The sequence below is a fragment of the Danio rerio genome, chromosome 24, assembly GCF_049306965.1.
Source record: "Danio rerio strain Tuebingen ecotype United States chromosome 24, GRCz12tu, whole genome shotgun sequence".
In the NCBI taxonomy this organism is placed as follows: domain Eukaryota; kingdom Metazoa; phylum Chordata; class Actinopteri; order Cypriniformes; family Danionidae; genus Danio; species Danio rerio.
Window position 1 is genome coordinate 17,453,294 of NC_133199.1, and position 23,762 is coordinate 17,477,055.

At 43.1% G+C, this 23,762-nt stretch overlaps 1 protein-coding gene across 3 annotated transcripts in view; it reads left to right on the plus strand.

The window, feature by feature from the left end:
* The window catches only part of neto1l (neuropilin (NRP) and tolloid (TLL)-like 1, like), a 239,150-nt gene that overhangs the window by 83,678 nt on the left and 131,710 nt on the right, over window positions 1-23,762 (plus strand). The gene's annotated exons all lie outside the window — the stretch shown is intronic.

The window sequence follows — 23,762 nt, forward strand, 5'->3', positions numbered from 1 at the left end:
ATTCTATGCAACATAATTGATATTGAACTGTAAGCACTTCTGTGTTTGTGTCGTGTCATTTGGAAGCAGAAATACAGAAACAGAGAAGCTCTGTGTAAATAGCAGGATGGCATTTCTCTCTCTGCTGTAATGTCACAGCGCCTCTGGCCACAGCCCTTAGCTGTGCAGTGTGTGTGCGCAGTAAATGAACCTTTGTGATCTCACAAGGGGCGGAAGTATTTTTTGTAGTCCCCAAAATTTGTTCATTGTAGGCTTTGCTAAGCTAACTCTGTAAAAACCAAGGCCTCCCTTTGCATTGAACTTTTAGCATTTTACATAAAGAGATGCTGTTTATGTTCACACAGCTACATTACACATAAACTAAAGCTTAAAATATGATATCATAGTGGACCACTCCTTTAAAATTAAGCCAACCGGGTGTGTTTTAAAGTGAGTGTAGCCTGTATTTACTGCCACTATTATTCATCTCCCCTTTTCAACTCTATTTTTTTATATGCTAAAAATGACAATCAAAAAAGTTTTATTACTCAAGTTGTAGTTTTGAAAGAAAAATGTGATGTGGCAAGAACTGCACACCATTATTTTTCACTGAGCTTGATTTGTAGTCTCTTTTAAATTGGTTGACTGTCTGATTGTTAGATTTTTTGGAGACTTCAATTCTGAACATAATAATAATAATAATAATAATGATAATAATAATAATAATAATAATAATAATAATAATAATAATAATAATAATGAATAAATAAATAAATAAATAAATAAATAAATAAATAAATAAATAAATAAATAAATAAATAAATAAAACGCAGAAACTAAATAAATAAAGTTGAGAAATGATGAGCTGATTACTGGTGATAAATGTACCATAAGTGGGTTTTTGCCAGTATTGCAACAAATAATATAATCATTTTAATATCAGTATCACATTCTTCTTCTTCTTCTTCTTCTTCTTCTTTTTAAATATTATTATTATTATTATTATTAGTAGTAGTAGTAGTAGTTGTAGTTGTTGTTGTTGTTGTTGTTGTTGTTGTTGCAGTAATAGAAGTAGTATTAGTAGTGGTATTAGTCGTAATAGTTGTAGCTGTTGTAGTAGTAGTAGTAGTAATAGTAGTAGTAGTAGTGCTGGTAGTAGTATCATCATCATTATCAAGCAGCCATTCTTGTACTGAAATAAGATTGTGGCATATTTAATGTAATTACCTCATCCCTGCATCTGTCATTGTCAGTTCCAGGATTTTGTAGATCGGTGTGTAAATGAGAAGATCAGTAAATGAACTAGTGAGCAGAATTTCAATTGCCTGAATAGTGATCTTGTTTTTTGTTACATGCGATTTCTGGGGAAATGTTTTCCGAATGAAACCCTACACCATTTAGAGTGCAGTATTATGCAGCATTTGTCATACTGTATGTATGAGAATACCTTAGCATGCTATGTGCCACCGGTAGCAAATGCACACATTCTGACAAACTAGCCCATTTGTTCAATGTTGGGAGTAGAGGAGTGCTCACAAACATAAACACTGGGCTCAAAGGGGCGGATCTGGCTGTCAGGACACATGCAGGAAAGTGACAGGTATTTACAGAATGTGCACTAATAACATCATCATGTCTGTCTGCTGCAGAATGGGCTGTAGCAGTACTTAACTTCAAAAGCTGGGGGACTTTCCTAGGAATTGTTCCAACAGACTGTTTTTCAAAGCCAGGAAATCTGACAGGCTCCCAGAGAATATCCAACATCGCCTGCTTGTGTGTTTGTGTATGTGCGTGTTTAAACTGCCTAAACTTACACACACACACCTGCTGTCTGCGAGGCCTCTGAGGCTATTAACCAAAATGATCAGCTTTGAGAAAAATGTGCCAGAAGTGATGAATAAACATAAATGTTTAGCATTTTGTTTAAACAATAATGCAATATCATGTCATTTACTGATCCAATACTGTATAACACAAAAACAAGGTAAAAAGCATTATAATTTAATGCAAAAGGCCAGTTTGTGTCTTGTTTTGTATCTTTTGATACAATTTTGGCGATTATTTCCAAAATGTGTGTCAAAATTTGCAGCATTTCTTTTACTGATTGGCTGTGAAAATATACAAAGATGTCCAACTCTCAATTCTTAACCTTGAGAATTATTGATTTTTGTCATTTATACTGAGGAAAGACTGAGAGAAACAGAGACACTTCAGCCCTAAAGCTGCTGTAGCATATCTAAAAATAAAACTGACTGTTACAAAATAATTCATCTATTTGGTTTGACGGCTATATGAACATGTTGGTGGACATGGGGAGTTACGTTCTAAAAATAGCCTGCCATAGGTAAAATCCACAAAGTAGTCCGCTTTATTTTCCACAATTATTATAGATGTTTTAAGGCTGTAAAACCCCTCACTACACTATTTTCTTAAATAGACACTAACATTTTCGCACTTTTCTCTCTTGTTTTAACACTTGCGTAACTTCTACCTTCCTTTAGCATGTCCAGCAGTCCATCTTGTGCGATGGTAAGCATCTTCCTCTGCCTTTTGGGTGCTTCCATGGGTGCCAACATTCAACGTCAACATTATAGGGGGTTGTTGGGGAGAAAACTTGCAAGTTTTTTTTTTTTTTTTTTTTTTGCTTAACTTAAGGAAAAGACCATCATCCAACAGGTAATGTAAACAACAAATGTTTTGTTTTGAGAGTAGTTTCAAAGATAATGGGGGTTTCTTGTATATGTATGTATATATATATATATATATATATATATATATATATATATATATATATATATATATATATATATATATATATATATATATATATGCATAGAAAAAAAAACTGGTCACTGATTCGAAGTAAAAAAAAAAAAAACATTGAGTGCTTTGAAATATGTTGATTTACTTTTGCGTTGATTTATCGACTTGCAGATAATTAAGGATTAAACTTCATAATGATAGTATTCAAAACGTCAAATCTTATTCAGACGGCATACCAATAGATTTTACAAACATTTAGTTATCTGGACTCTAAGGAAGTCCGTAGGCTGAGCTTAAAATGCAAAATTTCCAAACTAGGACTTCACAATACAAACAGTTTGAAGTAGCTTCAAGAAACGTTCGAGGTTACAGAAGTAACCCTTCGTTCCCCGAGGAGGGGAACGGAAGTGCTATAAGTGGATTTGATCTTTGTGAAAATCCACGTATAGGAGGTTTCGGTTCAGAAGCCGCTTGTCTGAAAGAGTATTGAACGGGCCAATGAATGCAATTAATTGGTAGCGTAAGCTTGCACAGGTGTGCTTCATTGCCAATTATCCCAGCATATAAGCACACCTGGAGCGAGCAATTGCCATCCTTTTAAGCTGAAGAGACTTTCAAACAGCTAAGGGATAGTCATTATGTCGACGGAGTATAGCACTTCCGTTCCCCTCCTCGGGGAATGAAGGGTTACTTCTGTAACCTCGAACGTTCCCCTTCGGTTGGGAAACTCCAGTGCTATAAGTGGATTTGTTCTTTGTGAAAATCCACGTATGGGAGAACTATGGAAAGCGCCATAATGACTGCACCCTACCAATGCCCCCGATGAGGGGATAGTCAAGCAAGCGTGACGCACCCACATCATCTCCAACGTGTCCCTGGCCCTAATTTATCCTACTTCAACAGAAGTCTTACGGATTTAGATATATTTTTGGGAAGTCGTGAGCATCTAGATAATTCTAGGAAAATACGACAGTACGTTGGGAAGCGTGCAATCCCGATAGGGAGGACGCTGCGGAGGCCATCCGTTACCCAAGGGGGGATAGATGGCAGAATTTACATATGGACTAGCCCTAAAAAAGGGGGAGTATGCATAGCAAAAAAGTGGTTAGCGGAGAGGGAAGACACGGGTCCACCCAGTGGGGGACTTAACCGTGGCGGAATAAGCATATGGGATCGCCTAGTGGGGATCAAGCGTAGCAGGCACCTATACCCAAAACGCGGGCTGACCAGCGGGCAGACCTACAACGTAGTGGGCCAGCAAGTAACTCCTCCGCTGAGTCAGTGCTGGGGGACACGGAGGAATCTGCAGGTCTCAACTGATGGGGAACTTTACTGACAGATAAAAAGGCACACGTATCTCCGTGTTAGGGAGAATGGCGCAGCAAGCATGTTTCAACACCCTACCGAGTTGTTTCCTCAATCACCAAGGGTTACCTAGTACCCTTGAGGAAACCGGCTCCACTCGCAGATTGTAAAACTTTGCAAATGTATTGGGTGTTGCCCAGCCTCGTGCGCTCGCCCGAGAGGATGCGAAGCTCCGAGTGGAGTGCGCACGCACTCTTGGGGGGACGCGGCTCCCCTCCGCTCTGATAAGCAAGAGAACGGCATCCACAATCCAGTGGGAAAACTTAATTTCGGTACGGCACTTCCCTGCTACCGACCGTCATAACAGACGAAGAGCTGGTATTAAAATGGAGTGGTAGGAAACTTGGGCACATATCGCGGGCGGGGTCTCAGGACGTGAGAGAAAGCCAGCCCAATTACAGGCACGAGTCACTGACCGAAAAAATGCCTCCGGGTCCCCGACCCTCTAATCGATATCAACGCGACCAGCAGAGCTGTCTTCAGGGACAGAAAGATACTGAGTCGAGGATCGAAGGGATCTGATGCGGCTCGTATAACGAGGGCGAGATCCTAAGAGGGAATGAGAGGGGGCAGGGTGGATTAATTCACCTAGCGCCCCTGAGGAACCGGATGATGAAGTTATGTGTTCCCACGGTGCTGCCAGCCATCGCGTCATAAGAGCGGAGATGGCAGCCTTGTAACCTTGAGTATGGAGGGACAGTACAGCATCAGCTGAGCGCGCTCTCCGGAGAGGCGCGCTGCCATGGTGATCGAATCCAGCTCCAGCCCGAGAAAAAAGATCCTCTGCTAGGGGCGAGTTTGCTCTTTTCTCTGTTGACCTGAAACCCCAACAGGTGGAAGTGCCAGAGCAGTTTGTCTCTGTGCATAATCAATTGCTCCAAGAGTGGGCAAAAATCAGCCAGTCGTCATGAAAATTGAGTATGCGGATGCCCGTGAGCTGAAAGGGGCGCTAAGGCACCCCTGTCTAAGACAGAGAGAGCCCGAAGGGGAGGGCTTTGTATTGCCAAGCTCAACCTTCAAACGCAAACCGCAGAAACTGATGGTGGCGAGGAAGAGTGGAGACGCGGATACGCGTCCATCAGGTCTAATGCTGCAGACCAACCCAGAGGGCGAACGCACCGGAGGATGCGCTTCTGTGTGAGCATTCTGAACGGCAGCTTGAGCAGACAGTGGTTCAAAACACACAGATCTAGAATTGGCCGTGACCCACCACTTTATTCTGGCACGATGAAGTGTGGGCTATAAAACCCGCTCTCCATCTCGGCTGGAGGGAGCGGCTCGATTGCATCCTTCGCCAGGAGGACAGCAATCTCCTCTCACAAGACAGGGTCGGACAGGGGGCTGACCCTGGTGAATACACACCCGTGACTTGGGGGGCTGTTTCTCGAACTGGATTGCATAGCCGAGTCTGATTGTGCGTTTGAGCCACAGCGAAGAGCTGGCCCGCGCTAACCAGGCAAGCAGCTCTCTCGCTAATGGACTCATCGCTACAATCACTGATATACCAGCAGTGGGTTGCTCTCGCTCCGCACCCGAGCTCCGGAGGGGAGGCTCAAGGGGTGGGAGAAAGGAGACCGTCCTCCCAGCGCTCGTGAGCCACTGGCGAAACGCAACGAATCTGCAAGCTAGAAAGCATAGCGTCCCAGACTGGCAGATTTCGGGCTTTCACATCCGGGAAAGTGGAAAAGTGCTCTTTCATTGATTTTTTCATGGCAGTAAAAAGTGCCGTTGGAAATGGGGCCCCGCCCTCCAGCTCCGGAGGGGCAGTGTACAGCGCGGAGTGGGTGTGCTGATCCGGGAAGCGCGCGGGTCCCACGGAAGAGCTGGAGGTGAGAGATTTGCTCTCACTCCACACCCGAGCTCCGGAGGGGAGGCTCAAGGGGATGGGAGAAAGGAGACCGTCCTCCCAGCGCTCGTGAGCCACTGGCGAAATGCACCGAATCTGCAAGCTAGAAAGCATAGCGTCCCAGACTGGCAGATTTCGGGCTGTCACATCCGGGGAAGTGGAAAAGTGGTCTTTCATTGATGTTTTCATGGCAGTAAAAAGTGCCGTTGGAAATGGGGCCCCGCCCTCCAGCGGGGAAAGAGCAAGTTCCCTCTTCTCCAGATGGCCTGTCCCAGGGATGCTTCGCGGTCTGTTGCCAATCTTAGCGGCGTTCTGGGCAGGGGGCTGCCTGCTCTCGCGGTGCTCGACGTGCTCGCTTCACCAGAGGCGTGTGCGGGGACGGTGCAGCTCTCGTAGGCGGGCGCCTTCGGCGAGGAGCAGGTATGAATGGCATGGCAGGCGGAGAGGGCTACGGACCGCCGATAAGACATCACCCATCAACTGCTCTCTCACAGCCTCGAATTCCTGGGTGAATTCACAGACGGTGTCGCCGAACATGGCTTGGGATATGGGGAAGTCAAGAAAGCGGACTTTATCGACTTCGCGCTTATCAGCCAGGGGTGGCGCTCCTGGATCACTAATGTGGACATCGTCCTCCCCAACGCACACGCAGCGGACTCAGTAGTCCGAAGAGCTAAGTCGGCGGCGGTCCGAAGCTCGTAAGCCTGGGTTGGACCCACCCTTGTGCAGCTCGGCCAGCGCCTGCGCTTGGTAGCGCTGGTAGGTGGCTATCCCATGCAAGGCGGAAGCAGCCTGGCCCGCAGCCTTGTAAGCTCTAGCTCCGAGGGAGGCAGATAACTTACAGGCTTTGGATGGGAGACGAGGCGGACCCCGCCAAGAAGAGGCGCCGCGCAGATTGACCGCCATCACGCACTCAACCTGAAGAATCGCCACATACCCCCTGGCCGTTCCACCGTCAAGAGTGGTGAGGGTGGAGGGACACGCAGCACAAGCAGAAAAAATTGCCCTTCAAGTCCACGTGAGCCTACTGTGCACCTCCAGAAAAAAGGAACGCCCCTCTAGTCGGTCCGGCCGCGGAGCTGGGGGATAAACCATCTCCAACCCACGGCCGAAGCAGCCCGGGAAAGCACGGCTAACATGTCCGTTTCAGGATCCGTTGTGACAGCGCTTACCTGCCCGGAGGGGGCGAGCGGGTCTGGATCATCACCGGACAATGAAAGCCCACCCTCCGATGCCGCGGTGGACGTCTGGTCTCCGGTGTCATCGGGCGTAAGGGCTACCATCTGTTAGATGGATCGCTTCCCCCGCCCGAAGCTTGGATGGAGCGCTTAGAGGAGCGGGAGGTCCGCGGGCCCGTGGGCGACGGATTTTCTCTCGCTGAAACCCTCAGATCTGCCCAAGTGCCCGCTGCAGAGCAGGGGACAACTGGGGGGGTTTGCCCTTTTGCAAAGGCTAGCCGCGATCTTCACTGCGCAACAGTCATGGCATCGCAATGGCGACATGAACTGCCCGCGAGCAGCGCATTAACATGCTGGACCCCCAGGCATGCAACGCAGTGCCCGTGCCCATCATCCGATGACAGGAATCCACCGCATCCAGAAACGCACAGTCAGAGTGCCGTCCTGAAAAGGACGTGCTGCACAACTGTGTTGCTCTCTTTGTGAAGTTGCAACTTTATACGCACCGCTCTGGAGGACCGGACCCAAAGAACGCCAGGAAAGGGAGAAACCCAGCTCGACCGTCTGCCGCTGCGTGTACACACTCTGGACCAGGAGAATGCTCTCGTTCGCTCGGAATCGCTGGATCACAGCAGGAGGAACCCTCACCGACTCGATCAGAAAGTCTCTGAAGGGAAAAGGATGGCAATTGCTCGCTCCAGGTGTGCTTATATGCTGGGATAATTGGCAATGAAGCACACCTGTGCAAGCTTACGCTGCCAATTCATTGCATTCATTGGCCCGTTCTTTCAGACAAGCGGCTTTTGAACCGAAACCTCCCACACGTGGATTTTCACAAAGATCAAATCCACTTATAGCACTGGAGTTCCCCAACCGAAAAGGAACCATGCTTACCTCTACCACAACTAAATTACTTCTTTATTCACCCACTTACCTTTTATACATTCCAGGCATTTGACCAGCGCCCTTTAGTGCCCTGTAGTTCCATTAGAACAGCATTTTTATTTCCATTATTCCATAGATAACAAAAAAACAAGTGAACTGAAAGCCCTAAGAAATTGACTAAACCAAATTAATTGAGTAAACTCATTGCCTGAATTTAATTGAATCATGGATTCTCCAAAAACTTGCATATTTAAGTTTATTTTACTTGCCGGTTTTGTAGACTATACTTAAATTGTTCAGTTCACCAAACTTAGTACTAAGTTTGGTGAAATAAACAATTTAAGTATAATTTAAGTATAGTCTACAAAACAGGCAAGTTAAATAAACTTAAATATGCAAGTTGTGGGAGACTCCATTGCTCAATTAAATGAGGCAACAAGTTTACTCAGTTAATTTAGTTCAGTCAACTTATTGGAGTTTTCAGTGCACTTGCATTCTGTAAAAAATACCAAAAGGTCAAGGAAAACTCTAAATGAAAACCTTCTTACTGTACACTCAAGTCATGTCTTCCTTAGCACCATGCTGAGCTCAGCCTGAGGACTTTGTCCACATCACAGGCAATGGAAAAAAAAAATAAAAGTACATTTCTGGTCTGACAGATCAACACACCACAGCTTGCTCTTTCTCACTCTCTTTTCCATCTCAGATGTTCTCCATCTACTGTTCATACCAAACTTCAGAACAGCTGTACAACTTGTACATTTTGGCTGTTCATATTTTACAGTTTGTAAAGAACTGCTTTTGCTGCTTGCATTTGCAATTTTTGCAACACAAAATAATCCAAGTACAAATTTGTGTTTTAGCAAGTGAGAATGATTTTAGTGTTTTGCACAAAGAGTGCAAAAGATTTTTAACTACTTCTTTAACTACAATTTTAACTGCTTGGCCTTGTTTACAGTTTTGCAGAAAAGCAAGTTATTTAAAAAAAAATGGGTTTAGGTCATTGAAAATTTGGTTTGAAAATAGTGTTTATTATATTAGTCAACCCTGGCTCATTGTGAAATGTACCCCCATCTACATTTCTGGAGAGTGTGAATTATGGGATATGTATGGCTGCAATTCATGTTTAAAAACAAACAATACACATCCAAACACACTCATTCACACACATGTATTATGGCCAATTTAGTTTATTCAATTCACCTATTGTCACGGTTTATGGATCTGTGTGTTCCTCCTGTATGTTATGTATCATGCCTTGTGTGTTGTCATGTGTGAGGGTGTGTGTTTGTTTACCTTTTGTGTTGACAGCGTGCTAGGATCAGCTGATGTCATCAGCTGACTTATCATCCTCCAGCTGAACCTCATTTGGCTGGCTATAAAATTCCTCCTGTGGTATGTGCTGGTTATCAGTCCGTTGTTGTCCTTGTTTGTCCTTGTTCCTGACTGTTGTCTCCCAGTATCATCCGCTGTCTGTTTGATGTCATCGCTGTGGTCAGTGGCTCTCTTTTGTTTGAACTTTCGTGTGTCCTCTGTTCATTAAAACACTCGCATTTGGATCCTCCTTGTCTTGATTCGTGACAGAACGGACTGATCAAACATGGATCCAGCGAGTATCTCCGGCCTGGCTGAAGTTGTTGCACACGCTACCACACGCATGAACAGACATGATGATCAGATGGTCACAATCAGTCGCGCTGTCCAGGCGCTGGTCACTCAGATCTCTGATCTCACAACACGGTTGCAACGTCTTCATGCTGTCGGTCTTCAGCAGCCTGTTGCAGCTAACCTTAGTCCATCTATGCCGGTTCCTGAGCGAACAGCTGGATTTTCCGAGCCTCGCCTTCCACCTCCAGCGTTCTACTCCGGAGAGCCTGAGTTTTGTCGAGCCTTTTTAGCGAAGTGCTCATTGTACTTTTCCCTGCAGCCTTCCTCGTTTTCCACGGAGGAATCGAAAGTGGCGTTTGTCATCACGCTTCTCACCGGGAGAGCGGCGCAGTGGGGAACTGCTGTGTGGGAGAGGAAACTCCCATGCTGCTCTTCATTTGACACCTTTTCGACAGAGCTTAAAAAGGTATTCGATCGAGGTTTGGCGGGCAGAGAGGCGGCACGGGCGCTAACAGAGTTGCAGCAGGGGCAACGGAGTGTCGCTGACTACTCCATTGAGTTCCGCACCCTGGCGGCCGAGAGCGAATGGAACGCGCAGGCGCAGTGGGACGTTTTTCTCCATGGGCTGGCAGACCAGATAAAGGATAAAATATTCGCCCTGGATCTTCCTAAAACCCTCGACGAACTCATTGATCTGGCCATTCGTGTGGATTCTCGTCTTCAGCTCAGGGAGAGAAACACGCGACGCACGCACGCTCTGGTGAGATCACCTTTTCCGGCTGTCACGGTAGTTCCGGGGCAGGAGGCCACGCCCCTCGCGGATCCCGAAGGCATGCAGATGGGCCGCTCTAGGCTGTCGCTGGAGGAAAAGCGCAGACGCCGCAGCAAGGACCTGGTGTTTCACAGCGGTGGTGTTGATCACATCGCGATTGAGGGTAAAAGCCAGAGCCCGTCAGTAGAAAAGAGTTTACTGACGGGTGGAGTATCTTTGAACAAATCTTCCCTTGCAGCTACTCTTTTGAATGTTATGTTGGAGTGGTCATCTGGCAATTTTAGTACTCAAGCAATTATTGACTCTGGGGCGGAGGGAAATTTTATTGACTCTGCTTTAGTAAAAAAACTCAGACTTCCTGTGATTTCTCTCTCCCAACCTATATCTGTTCATGCTCTTAATGGTTCTTCTCTTCCGTCCATTACTCATTCAACTGGTCCAATAAGACTGATCACCTCTGGTAACCACTCTGAAATTATTCATTTTTTTTTAACAGAAGCTCCTGTCACTCCAGTAGTCCTTGGGCATCCTTGGCTGGTAATACACAATCCACATATTAACTGGAGACAGGAATCTGTAATATCTTGGAGTGAGAGCTGTCATGCTACGTGTTTGTTGTCTGCCTGTTCTTCTGTGTCTCGTTCTGTTTTTCAGGAAGAACACATGGATCTGTCAAACGTGCCCAAGGAGTACCTCGACCTGAAGAGAGTGTTCAGTAAGTCTCGAGCTGCTTCTCTGCCTCCACATCGTCCCTATGACTGTGCTATAGAGTTATTGCCAGGTACGTCTCCGCCTAAAGGCAAACTTTATTCGCTCTCTGTTCCAGAGAGGGAGGCCATGGAGAAATATATTTCTGATTCTCTAGCAGCCAAGATCATCCGCCCTTCTTCATCACCAGCAGGGGCGGGGTTTTTTTTCGTGAAAAAGAAAGATGGCTCCCTCCGTCCTTGTATAGACTACCGAGGGCTGAACGCTATCACGGTAAAGAATACATATCCTTTGCCGCTGATGTCTTCCGCCTTCGAACGTCTGCAGGGGGCATCCTTTTTCACGAAATTAGACCTCCGCAATGCTTACCATTTGGTCCGCATTCGAGAAGGCGATGAATGGAAGACTGCCTTTAATACCCCCAGGGGGCACTTTGAATATTGTGTTCTTCCTTTCGGTCTGTCCAACGCCCCTGCAGTCTTCCAAGCACTCGTGAATGACGTGTTGAGAGATATGCTAGATCAGTTTATTTATGTTTACCTGGATGACATACTGATATTTTCTCATTCTCTCCAGGAACACGTTCAACACGTCAGGCGAGTGCTTCAGAGGCTGCTAGAGAATGGGCTTTATGTCAAGGCGGAGAAATGCGTTTTTCATGCACAGTCTGTTCCTTTTCTGGGACATATCGTGTCAGTCGAGGGGATGCGCATGGATCCAGAGAAAGTTCAGGCTGTGGTAGATTGGCCAACCCCAGATTCCCGCAAGGCCCTGCAGAGGTTTCTTGGTTTTGCCAATTTTTACCGGCGTTTCATTCGCAACTTCAGCCAGCTCGCCGCACCTCTGACTGCCTTAACCTCCCTCAAGACTCCGTTCAGGTGGTCCAATGCAGCGCAAGTTGCGTTTGATCGTCTGAAAAGCTGCTTTGTTTCAGCACCTATTCTTATTGCCCCTGATCCATCACGGCAGTTCGTGGTGGAGGTTGACGCATCAGAGGTGGGGGTCGGTGCTATCCTGTCCCAGCGCTCTTCCTCGGACGGCAAGATGCATCCCTGCGCGTATTTTTCTCATCGTCTCAACAATGCTGAACAAAATTATGATATTGGTAATCGAGAGCTGTTGGCCGTCAAGCTTGCATTGGAAGAGTGGCGTCATTGGCTAGAGGGTTCGGGGGTTCCCTTTATCGTTTGGACCGATCATAAAAATCTGGAGTACATCCAATCCGCCAAAAGATTGAACTCTAGGCAGGCGCGGTGGGCTTTATTTTTCGGACGTTTCGATTTTTCCATCTCGTACCGACCAGGTTCCAAGAATGTTAAACCTGATGCACTTTCTCGAATTTTTGATCACTCTGAGCGCGCATCATCTCCTGAGACCATCGTGCCACGCAGACTTTTTATCTCTGCTGTCACCTGGGAGATCGAGTCGAGGGTCCGCATGGCCTTAGAAGGGGTAACGCCTCCGCCTGGATGCCCACCGAGTCGTTTATTTGTGCCAGAGGAATTACGGTCTGACGTCATCCGTTGGGGTCACTCTTCCAAGTTGGCCTGTCATCCAGGGGTAAGTCGTACCTTGTATCTAATCAAACAACGATTCTGGTGGCCAGTTATGGCTCGTGACATAAGGAATTTTGTGTTGGCTTGTTCAGTTTGTGCTGTTTCTAAGACTTCCAATCGCCCCCCCGCTGGACTTCTTCAGCCGCTGTCAGTGCCATCGAGACCCTGGTCCCATATTGCGCTAGATTTCGTTACGGGTCTTCCCCCCTCCAACGGGAATACGGTGATTTTGACCGTAGTGGACCGGTTTTCGAAAGCCACTCACTTTATTCCTCTGCCCAAATTACCATCAGCCAGAGAGACAGCGGCTGCTGTCATTGACCATGTCTTTCGTATTCATGGCCTCCCGACGGATGTGGTTTCTGACAGGGGGCCTCAGTTCATCTCTAAATTTTGGAGAGAGTTTTGTCATTTAATGGGGGCGACTGTTAGTCTTTCTTCTGGTTTCCATCCTCAGAGTAACGGTCAAACGGAGAGAGCCAACCAAGATCTTGAACGCATGTTACGATGTTTAGTCTCTCAGAATCCATCCTCCTGGAGCCAGCAGCTCTCATGGGTTGAGTACGCACATAACTCATTACCAGTGTCTGCCACGGGCCTCTCTCCATTTGAGTGTAGTTTAGGGTACCAGCCACCTGCTTTTCCCAGTCTGGAATCCGAAGTCGCGGTTCCCTCTGCCCACGCCTTTGTCCAGAGGTGTCGACGTACTTGGAATAGGGCCAGACAGACCCTCCTTCAAGTAGGTTTGCGCACCAAGGCTAAAGCCGATCGCCACCGGTCTAAGCCTCCCGTTTACGTTGTCGGTCAAAAAGTGTGGCTTTCATCTAAAAATATTCCTCTCCGCACCGTATGTAACAAACTTGCACCTAAATTCATTGGCCCGTTTTCTGTCACCAAGATCATTAGTCCGGTGGCAGTCCGCCTCAAACTTCCTCCAGCGTACAGGAGAATTCATCCCGTTTTTCATGTCTCTAAATTGAAGCCCGTTTTTCATACGGCCATTAATCCGCCCACTCCGGTTCCCCCCCCGCCGCGTCTCGTAGAAGGGGAGACGGTTTATTCGGTTAAGCGCATTCTGGACTCGAGACGGAGGGGACGAGGATTCCAGTACTTGGTGGACTGGGAGGGTTACGGTCCATAGGAGAGGAGTTGGGTTCCTGCAAGGGACATATTGGATCATTCTCTCATCGATGATTACAATCGTCAGGTAAACTCTTCTGGGAGCGCCAAGAGGCGCTCTTAGGAGAGAGGGTACTGTCACGGTTTATGGATCTGTGTGTTCCTCCTGTATGTTATGTATCATGCCTTGTGTGTTGTCATGTGTGAGGGTGTGTGTTTGTTTACCTTTTGTGTTGACAGCGTGCTAGGATCAGCTGATGTCATCAGCTGACTTATCATCCTCCAGCTGAACCTCATTTGGCTGGCTATAAAATTCCTCCTGTGGTATGTGCTGGTTATCAGTCCGTTGTTGTCCTTGTTTGTCCTTGTTCCTGACTGTTGTCTCCCAGTATCATCCGCTGTCTGTTTGATGTCATCGCTGTGGTCAGTGGCTCTCTTTTGTTTGAACTTTCGTGTGTCCTCTGTTCATTAAAACACTCGCATTTGGATCCTCCTTGTCTTGATTCGTGACACCTATAGCACATGTCTTTGGACTGTGGGGGAAACCGGAGCACCTGGAGAAAACCAACTGACCCAGCTGGGACTTGAACCACTGATCTTCTTGCTGTGAGGCGACCATGCTAACCACTGACCCACCTTGTCACCTGACACTAAAAGTAAAAAAAAAAAAAAAAGAGGGAATGCAGTACGTTGTCATAAGTTACTTGCAGGGGAACATAGAGTGTCATAGTGAAATGTGCTAGATGTGTTAAAGCATGTAATGTTTTGCACAAAGTTTTATGTAGTAATATAATACTATGTAGTAATACAAGGTTTGGGAAAAGGTTTTTAGTTTAATCTGTGCTTTTTAAAATACTATTGGTTGGGTTTAGGGAGGGTTAGGGGAGTTAGTTGACAGCGACCAGGGGTGAATTTACAAGAGAAGAGCAGGTGTGAATGGCACTTGCAAGAGAAATTTGAGATCTCAAAAAGAGCACACAGTGGCCTCTCGTGGACTCATGAAAGCAAAAGCTGCAAAGAAATGTACGTCATGGGACATATTTGACAGTCTACATTAATTTATATAGCGGTACATTTTCAGAATGAAACGACATGAATAGTTTTATTTGTGAGATTTTCAGTACAATTAAACACTGTTTAAGAAGAAAAAGCAATATTTCTCAATGGAATGCAAAAAATTATAAGAAAACAAAACATCTGTAAAATAAATATTTTTAATTGACTAAATATTCTGTGAAAAAAATGTACATTTCATGTTTTTTCACTATATTTATATGAATCATCATAAAATAATAAAAGCTGGCATAGGCATCAAAAGACAGAAATTACATTTTATTGTTGGAGTTGGAATCCAAAGGCGTTCCCAGGCCAGCAGAGTGACATAGTCTCTCCAGCGTGTCCTGGGTCTTCCCCGAGGCCTCCTTCCGGTGGGACATGCCTGGAACACCTCCCTAGGTAGGGTCCCAGAAGGCATTCTAAACAGATGCTCGAGCCACCTTAGCTGACTTCTCTCGATTTGGAGAAGCAGAGGCTCTACTTCAAGCTCCTCCCAGGTGGCAGAGCTCTTCACCCTATCTATAAGGGTGCGCTCTGCCATCCTGTGAAGGATAATCATTTTTGCTGCTTGTATCTGAGAGTCAAAGCTTATGACCATAGGTGAGAGTAGGAACGTAGATTGACCGGTAAATAGAGAGCTTTGCCTTTCAGCTCAGCTCCTTCTTTACCACAACGGACCGGTACATCGACTGCATTACTAATGCTTTATTTTATTTATTATATATATATTTTTAGCACTGTCACCATAACCCAGGCTCAATGGAGAAATGTGCCCAAGACTACATTATTGAGAACTGAAAAATATGTAGCCGGGGCTAAGACTGCTTGAAGTTTTTTTTTCACAAATCAGCAAGAGGCTGTTTAGACAATTTTGAATACTGAAGCACTCTTTTTCTCATACAGTTCATGCTATATTTTGTACATCCATCTGGGTCTGCTGTGTACTTTTCTGCGAATCTAAACATCCTTCCCATGCGTGTTCTTTAGAGAAGCTTGTCGGCCCAATGAGCCTGTGTTGTATAAATTAGTCAGATTTGGCACATGTGACCCTATGTTTGATTTTTGCTGGCTTTAGTTATTTAAATTCATAATGCTGTTTGTAAATCATAACAGTGGCAGACTAAGTTGCCAGGTAACACTTAGCTATTTGTGATACACTGGGCTCTTTATGGGTTTTGGCAGGATTGAAAGCACCTGTCCTACTCTTGAGATGTAGGAGGTAAAAGTGGATTTTCAGCTTCATGCTGCAGACTATAAAGGTTTTAAAATGGAAGAAAAGCCAGATGTCATTCAAACTGTAAATGTCAAACAGCTTTCTGATGATCCCTGCTGTGCAAATCAGATTTAGCAGTAGTTCTGAATCAGATTTGCTTGGAATGTATAAAACAGGTGGATTTTTCTCAGTAGTTTGTGTTGTGATGGAACAAATGCACTGTGTGTATGAGTCAGTGGTGTGTCATCCATTCACTGATGTACAACTCTTCAGTTCTCAGCGCTCAAGCACTGTAAAACGATTGGACAATGCATGAGTGCATTAAACAGACATAAGCCAGCATTTGGAAACTCATTAATTCGACCCTTTAGTCATTCAGGGACAGTCATACACTCCCACATGCAAACGCTCACTATTCACTCTTCATTTAACACTTACACACAAAACACTGCAGATGTTGTCTGAATCTGTTATATATCACATTACAACTATCTCCAAGCACACGCATGCACAGACAGACAGTGCATCCGGAAAGTATTCATAGTGCTTCACATTTTCCACATAGTTTTATGTTACAGCCTTATTCCAAAATGGATTCAATTCATTTATTTCCTCAAAATTACACACAAACCACATAATGACAATGTGTTTTAAATATGATGCCACAGGCTTGGCACACCTGTCTTTAGTCATTTTTGCCCATTCCTCTTTGCAGTACCTCTCAAGCTCTATCAGGTTGAATGGGAAGCGATGGTGTACAGCCATTTTCAGATCTTTTTAGAGATGTTCAATATAATTTAGGTCTGGCCTTTTGCTGGGCCACTCAAGGACATTCACCAAGTTGTTGTGAAGCGACTCTATTGATATTTTGGCAGTGTGCTTTAGGTCATTGTCCTGCTGAAAGATGAACTGTCACCCCGGTCTGAGGTCAAGAGCAGTCTGAAGCAGGTTTTCATCAAGGCTGTCTCTGTACATTGCTGCCTACATCTTTCTCTCTATCCTGACTAGTCTTTCAATTCCATGTGCTGAAACACATCCTTACAGCATGATGCTGCCACCACCATGCTTCACTGTAGGGATGGTATTAGCCTCATGATGAGCGGTGCCCGGTTTTCTCTAAACGTAACGCCTGGCATTCACTCTAAATAGTTCAATTTTAGTCTCATCAGACCAAAGAATTTTGTTTCTTATGATCTGAGAGTCCTTCAGGTGCCTTTTGGCAAATTCCAGGCAGGGAGTGGCTTCCGTCTGGCCTCTACTATACAGGCCTGATTGTTAGATTGCTGCACAGATGGTTGTCCTTCTGTAAGGTTCTCCTCTCTCCAGTAGAGCTCAGACAGAATGACCATCGGTTTATAGATCACCTCCCCGACTAAGGCCCTTCTCCCCTGATCACTCAGCTTAGATGGCCAGCCAGCTCTAAGAAGAGTCCTGGTGGTTCCAAACATCTTCCACTTATGATGGAGGCCACTGTGCTCATTGGAACTTTCAGAGCAGCATACATTTTTCTGTACCTTCCCCAGCCTTGTGCCTCGAGACAATCATGTCTTTAGACAATTCCTTTGTCTTCATGTCTGGTTTGTGCTTTGACATGCACTATCAACCCTGGGACCTTATATAGACAGGTGTATGCCTTTTCAAATCATGTCCAATCAACTGAATTTACCACAGGTGAACTCCTATTAAGCTGCTAAAACATCTCAAGAATGACCAGTGGAAACTAAATGAACCTGAGCTTAATTTAGTGCTTCACGGCAAAGGCTGTCAATACTTATGTATATATGATGTACATAAAGTTTTGTAGAACTTTTCTAATGAAATAAATTTTTATTTGTTTTGTTTTAATGTTTAGCACAAAAATGTCCAAACCTCATGGGTTTGTATTCTGTTGTATACTGCTGTTCTGCCATGTGTATGTGTGTTTTTATATATTAAAAAACAAGGATCAACATTTCATCTGTGGAGTTTCTTTGGTAAAATACAGTACACAGAAAAGCCTATGAGTGTAACAAGGTTAAGGTACAAACATTTTATATTTTAAATATCACATCTAATTTCTGTAGCTTAATCACCCATTTGCTATTCTACAGAGTTCCACTGGTATTAGTAGATGGTTAACAAACTATCAACAACTGATCTGAAATATGTGAGTAAATATATTAGTTAAGTGTTAGTTATTAGCTTATGAATGTTATTGGGACGTTATTCTAAAGTTGCAACTATAACTCATTTACTAACAGTTAATAATTGAAGAATAGTTGCACATTTATAATAACGTCCCAATAACATATAAAAACTATTAACTGACACTTAACAAGTCTTTAGTAAGTAATTTACTAACAGCTTGTTCATGATCTATTACTAATTTATTAGGTATAGTTGTAAATCACCAAAAACAGTTAAGAAGTCATTTATAACTTAACTAACAGCTTGTAAGTCATCTAATGGCTTTCTATAAGGCACAGTTATAAATAATAAATAAACTATTAACTATTATTTAACACATGATTTTTAACCCATTAACTAGCCATTTATTAATGGACTATTAACTAGTTATAACGGATAGTTATTCTAAAGTGTTGCTAGGATTTTTTTTATTTATTAACCACTTAATTTTAGTTTACCAAAATTACTGAGGCTAATAGTTTTAATAGTCAAAAGCAAAAATATTTTAACAATATCTGATCTCTTTATAATAAAATTAACATAAGAGACTCTTAAACTTGATATATAAAATGTTACAAAGTGTTTGCAAAGGTATAGGTAGATCAACATCTGTAGCTGTAAACAAACAATGAAAATCAAATCTGAGATTCAAGTAAAGTAATTAACCATTATTATTCAAATACTTTACTAATTTACTAATTAACTAATTAATTAATTTACTAAGTAACTAACATTACTAATTGTGAAGTTAAATGAATACATTACCCCCTATGATGAAACCTCTTTCAGATAGGGTGCTAGTGGCTGGGATGCACAACAATAAAAACCAAAAAGCCACTCTGGCGACATTCTTTTTTTACTACTGTTACTGTCTTCTCACTGCTGCTATATGGCACTCGTTTTCACATGTGTTGTTGTTATGACTGACATGACAGGCGCGAGTGTATAATTTTCTTCACCATTTTCTTTGTGCTTTGCGCTCGTGCCCACCTGCTGTCACTCGAAACTAGGCGACCATCAACCGTTTTCTCAGAGGATGTCAAACGGACAATCCAGTGCTTCAGCTCCGATACAATGTCATGGAGAAAAGGAAAAAGTGCTGCAGTGTTTGGGTGCACTGTGTTTTCTTAGGTAATTATGTCGTTATTACTGAAATGTATATATTTCATACAAAGTGTGAAGCAGATTGGTTAATTTTACTTACATTAATCAAACTTTACAAGTGAAAACTTGTGACATTTCCAAAGCTTGGAAAAACCAACATATACTTTAATGGTTTAAATTTATATTTAACAAGTAGGCCTATCTGAACTGCACATGTAATATCTCTGCAGATATTTGAGTATAATTTTAAAATAATACAAAATAATTATAACAAGCTAATTCATTTTATAAAAATGTATATATTTATTTAATTAAAATAACTGATTCACCAGTCATAGTCATGGTTTATTTGACTTAAACTCAAATGTAATTTTGTTTTTGTTGCTGTTGTTTTTCTCAAAATGTTTGAAACTTGGCTGTGATTTAAATTATGAGTAGCTTGTATCTTGGCAAGCCACACAGTTTCAAAGCAAGTTCTCCAACACTACACACCACCACCATCCAAAGACCACACATCCCGCCCTCCCAGACACACTCGAGTGACACCTCGGTATGAGGTACGGGGCAACATATGCTCCCCTGCTGATAAACAAGGTGCTCCCTAGTTGGCTGCAATCTGAGGCAGATTGGACTCCAGTTAAAAGAGCATGCTGGCATATAAATGAACCAGAGGGGGAGGCCGTGGTCTGTGGCATCTTCCCTACTGACAATCGGTAATGAGGCAACAGCAGTGACAGGACAAACCCTACAGAGTGACTATACCACATACATGTGTGCCCATCGTGAACCCTGTATGGTGTGATGCCCTGTTCCTGCTGCTCAGAGGTCAGCTCAAAGTCATTGTGCACTGGTAAAATTTAAATGATAATGCATGAAAAATTTTATTTTAAAGTGATGGTATATTTGTCTTTATAGTTTCAATTAATCTCACTATATTTTTTAGAATGCAACATCTCATGTTTCTGTCTCAATTCTCCGTCTACAACTAGCAATTCTGATTTCTAATTTTGCACTTAGGATATTTTTTCGTAATTCAAATATTACATCTCACAGTGGGCGAGGCAGTGGCGCAGTAGGTAGTGCTGTCCCCTCACAGCAAGAAGGTTGCTGGGTCGCTGGTTTGGTCGGCTTAGTTGGCGTTTCTGTGTGGGCTTTGTGCCTGCCTTCGTGTGGGTTTCCTTCGAGTGCTCCGGTTTCCCCCACAGTCCAAAGACATGCGGTACAGGTGAATTGGGTTGGCTAAATTGTCCGTACTGTATGAATGTGTGTGTGTGTGTGTGGATGTTTCCCAGAGATTAGTTGCGGCTGGAAGGGCATCCGCTGCGTAAAAACTTACTGGATAAGTTGGTGGTTCATTCCACTGTGGCGACCCTGGATTTATAAAGGGACTAAGCCAACAAGAAAATGAATGAATGAATGACATCTCACAGTATTTTGACTTTTTTCCCCCAGAATTCTTAGAGTTTACATCTTACAGTTTACAGCATTTTTACTCTTTTTTTTCTTAACAAGTGTTTACTTGTGTTTTTATTTCATTATCAAAATTTTAACTTTTCTCAATTTTTTGTTTTGATCTTGGTTCTAACATTTTTACATCTTAGTCCCTGCCATCCAAAGCCACCCCTTCTAATATTACGAACGCACACATTAAAGATGACAGTAGACAATCATGTCATTCGCCCGTTAATAAACTTTATAGTACTTTAAAATACTTCAATTCTGAATGAAAAACTGTATTATATCTAGCACAATTTTAGTTGTGTAGCAAGCAAAACTTGTCATAATGTGCAATAATTCATGCATGCAAGGATCGCTGGTCTCACTCTCTCACACGCTTTGTCCTTAAGCGACTACTGTATGCTTGGTAGTTGGCCAGCGGCATGCAGGAATTAAGGAGCACATAGGGAGCACAGGCTGTCATTGTTAAAAAACTAATTTGAATATAAAACCAGCTTCACCTGAGTAAAGCAGGCTAGGTCGAATAGCGCTATTTACTTATGTTTTGTTGTTAAACTAAATAAAAATACAGGGCCCGAGAGAGTTTAACACGCTGTGATTTAAGAAAGCACAGAAACGTTCTTCATCAATTTGACAGCACACATGTTGCAAATCGGTCAAAACACAAACAACTGAAGAAACGGAAGTCTTTTTTATTTGTGTTGTGAAATAGGATTTTAAAATAAATGAAAAACAACTCACCTTTCAAAGACCACCAATCACTTCACTGAACGACATGTCATGGCATAATAACATCCATATCTCAGCAAGGTCCGTCATGGTTTTGGGTCCCCAGAAACATTTCCTTTGTTTTACGTGGATATTTGCAAGTGTTGTGACCGATTTGCTGCGCGTTTCTTCAGTTGTTTGTGTTGTGAGAACTTGCAACATGTTCATTCATTCATTCATTTTCTTGTCGGCTTAGTCCCTTTATTAATCCAGGGTCGCCACAGTGGAATGAACCGCCAACTTATCCTGCAAGTTTCACTGGGAAACATCTACACACACACACACACTCACACACACACACTCATACACTTATACACTACGCATGTCTTTGGACTGTGGGGGAAACCGGAGCACCTGGAGAAAACCCACGCGAACGCATGGAGAACATGCAAACTCCACACAGAAACGCCAACTGAGCCGAGGTTCAAACCAGCGACCCAGTGACCTTCTTGCTGTGAGGCGACAGCACTAACTACTGCGCCACTGCATCGCCCTCTTGCAACATGTGTGTTGTCAAATTGATGAAGATCATTTCTTTATTTGCTGGTGTTTTTTGTAAATGCATGTGCTTTCTTAAATTGCAGCTTGTTAAGCTCTCTTACCCACGGTATAAAAATCTACATGATCAATGCTTTAAAAAGTACCTTATGAAACTAAAAATAGTCACATCAATCTTTCGCTGGGAGATTTCAGTGGCTGAACTACAACTCTGTGCATATAACCCATTTGAAAGACAACAAAATCTATATCAGCTTTGTGTAATTACAATAGTTTTAAAACAGAACATTACCTGTCTAAAATAAATACTTTAGCCATGGTGTCATTCTTCCTCCAGTGTGCAAAAGTAACTCCAATATTGATTCAGGTTTTAAAAAAGTTTTGATTCTGCATTTGTTTGTTTTTTGAGCACATGAACGTGCATGCCCGCACAAATGGCAGATATGTCTGTGTGAGCAGGTGCCAAATGTACAAATCTACATTTGTTGACAGACAGTTTTGTTACTTATCAGAACTATAGGAATTAGCGGCCTGACAATTTTTTTATTGGATGAACACTTTTTAGTTGTATGCCTTACCCAAAATATATAAATAAATTCACATAGTTTACTTTAATCATTACGAATGGAATGTAAAGAGACTTTCAACCAGCACAACAAAAAATGTTTCTGAAGTCAGTCACCTACTGCCTCGTTGAACCTCAGAATTTTTACTCACAACTCAGACTTTTGTTCTCATAATTATGAGTTTACATCTTGTAATTACTATTTAATATCTGACAACTTTGACTTCCTCCCCTTCCAAATGAAAATTGATTCCTGTAAGCCATTATATTTAATGTTTCTTTTATTGAACAAAGCTTTGCATCTTGTAAAGCGTCTATTAATTATAACATTTGCTCTAAGAAAGATTGTTAAATATTAACAAATGGAAACCTTTCTACTACAGTATGTCCTGCAAAGTCCCGTGAATTGAGTGAAGTTTCTTTATTACAAAATGGGGTTTGATGTTTTAATCAGTGTTAAGATGTGGCAGCATTGCTAAGATAATTGCAAAGGAAGTTCCCTGATCGCTTTAATCTCCCCACCCTACATCCATTGTGATGTGGAATTAAGCAAACACCAAAGACAGCAACTAAAGGATTTGTGTTGCAGCTATAGAACACAGCCAAAGGAATACAGGAGATCACATACTGTAGCATGTCTGAAAGGTCATCTATAGCTGGACTTAATGTGGATCAATAAGTAGATGCTAAGGGTTGTGTGGCATTATTCTACACACTAGAATATGGCTTCTTGTTCACATAAAAGAGCTTTTACATCTTAAATAAGATTGTTTTAATAAACGACAACCTTTGCTTGACAACCTTTGTGTTGCAGTTATAATAATTTGGTGCATCTGTTTTATAGTTTTATAAATGTCTCTAATAATAGCTTTTATGGGTGTGACGAGATCTCGTAGCCCGAGATCTCGTCACACCCCTAACAGCTACACTGTAAAAAAAAAAGTTGAATAAACTTAAAATAATAAGGCAACCGATCACACACAGCTTTTTGAGTTAACTAAGTCGACTTAAAATATTTTGTTGAATTCCTTGTTTAACCAACAACATATTTTTGTTTGCTGAACAAAAATGATCATGTTTACTCAACAAGATCTTTTGTTTGCTGAACAAAAAATTTCACGTTTATTCAACAAGATCTTTTGTTTACTGAACAAA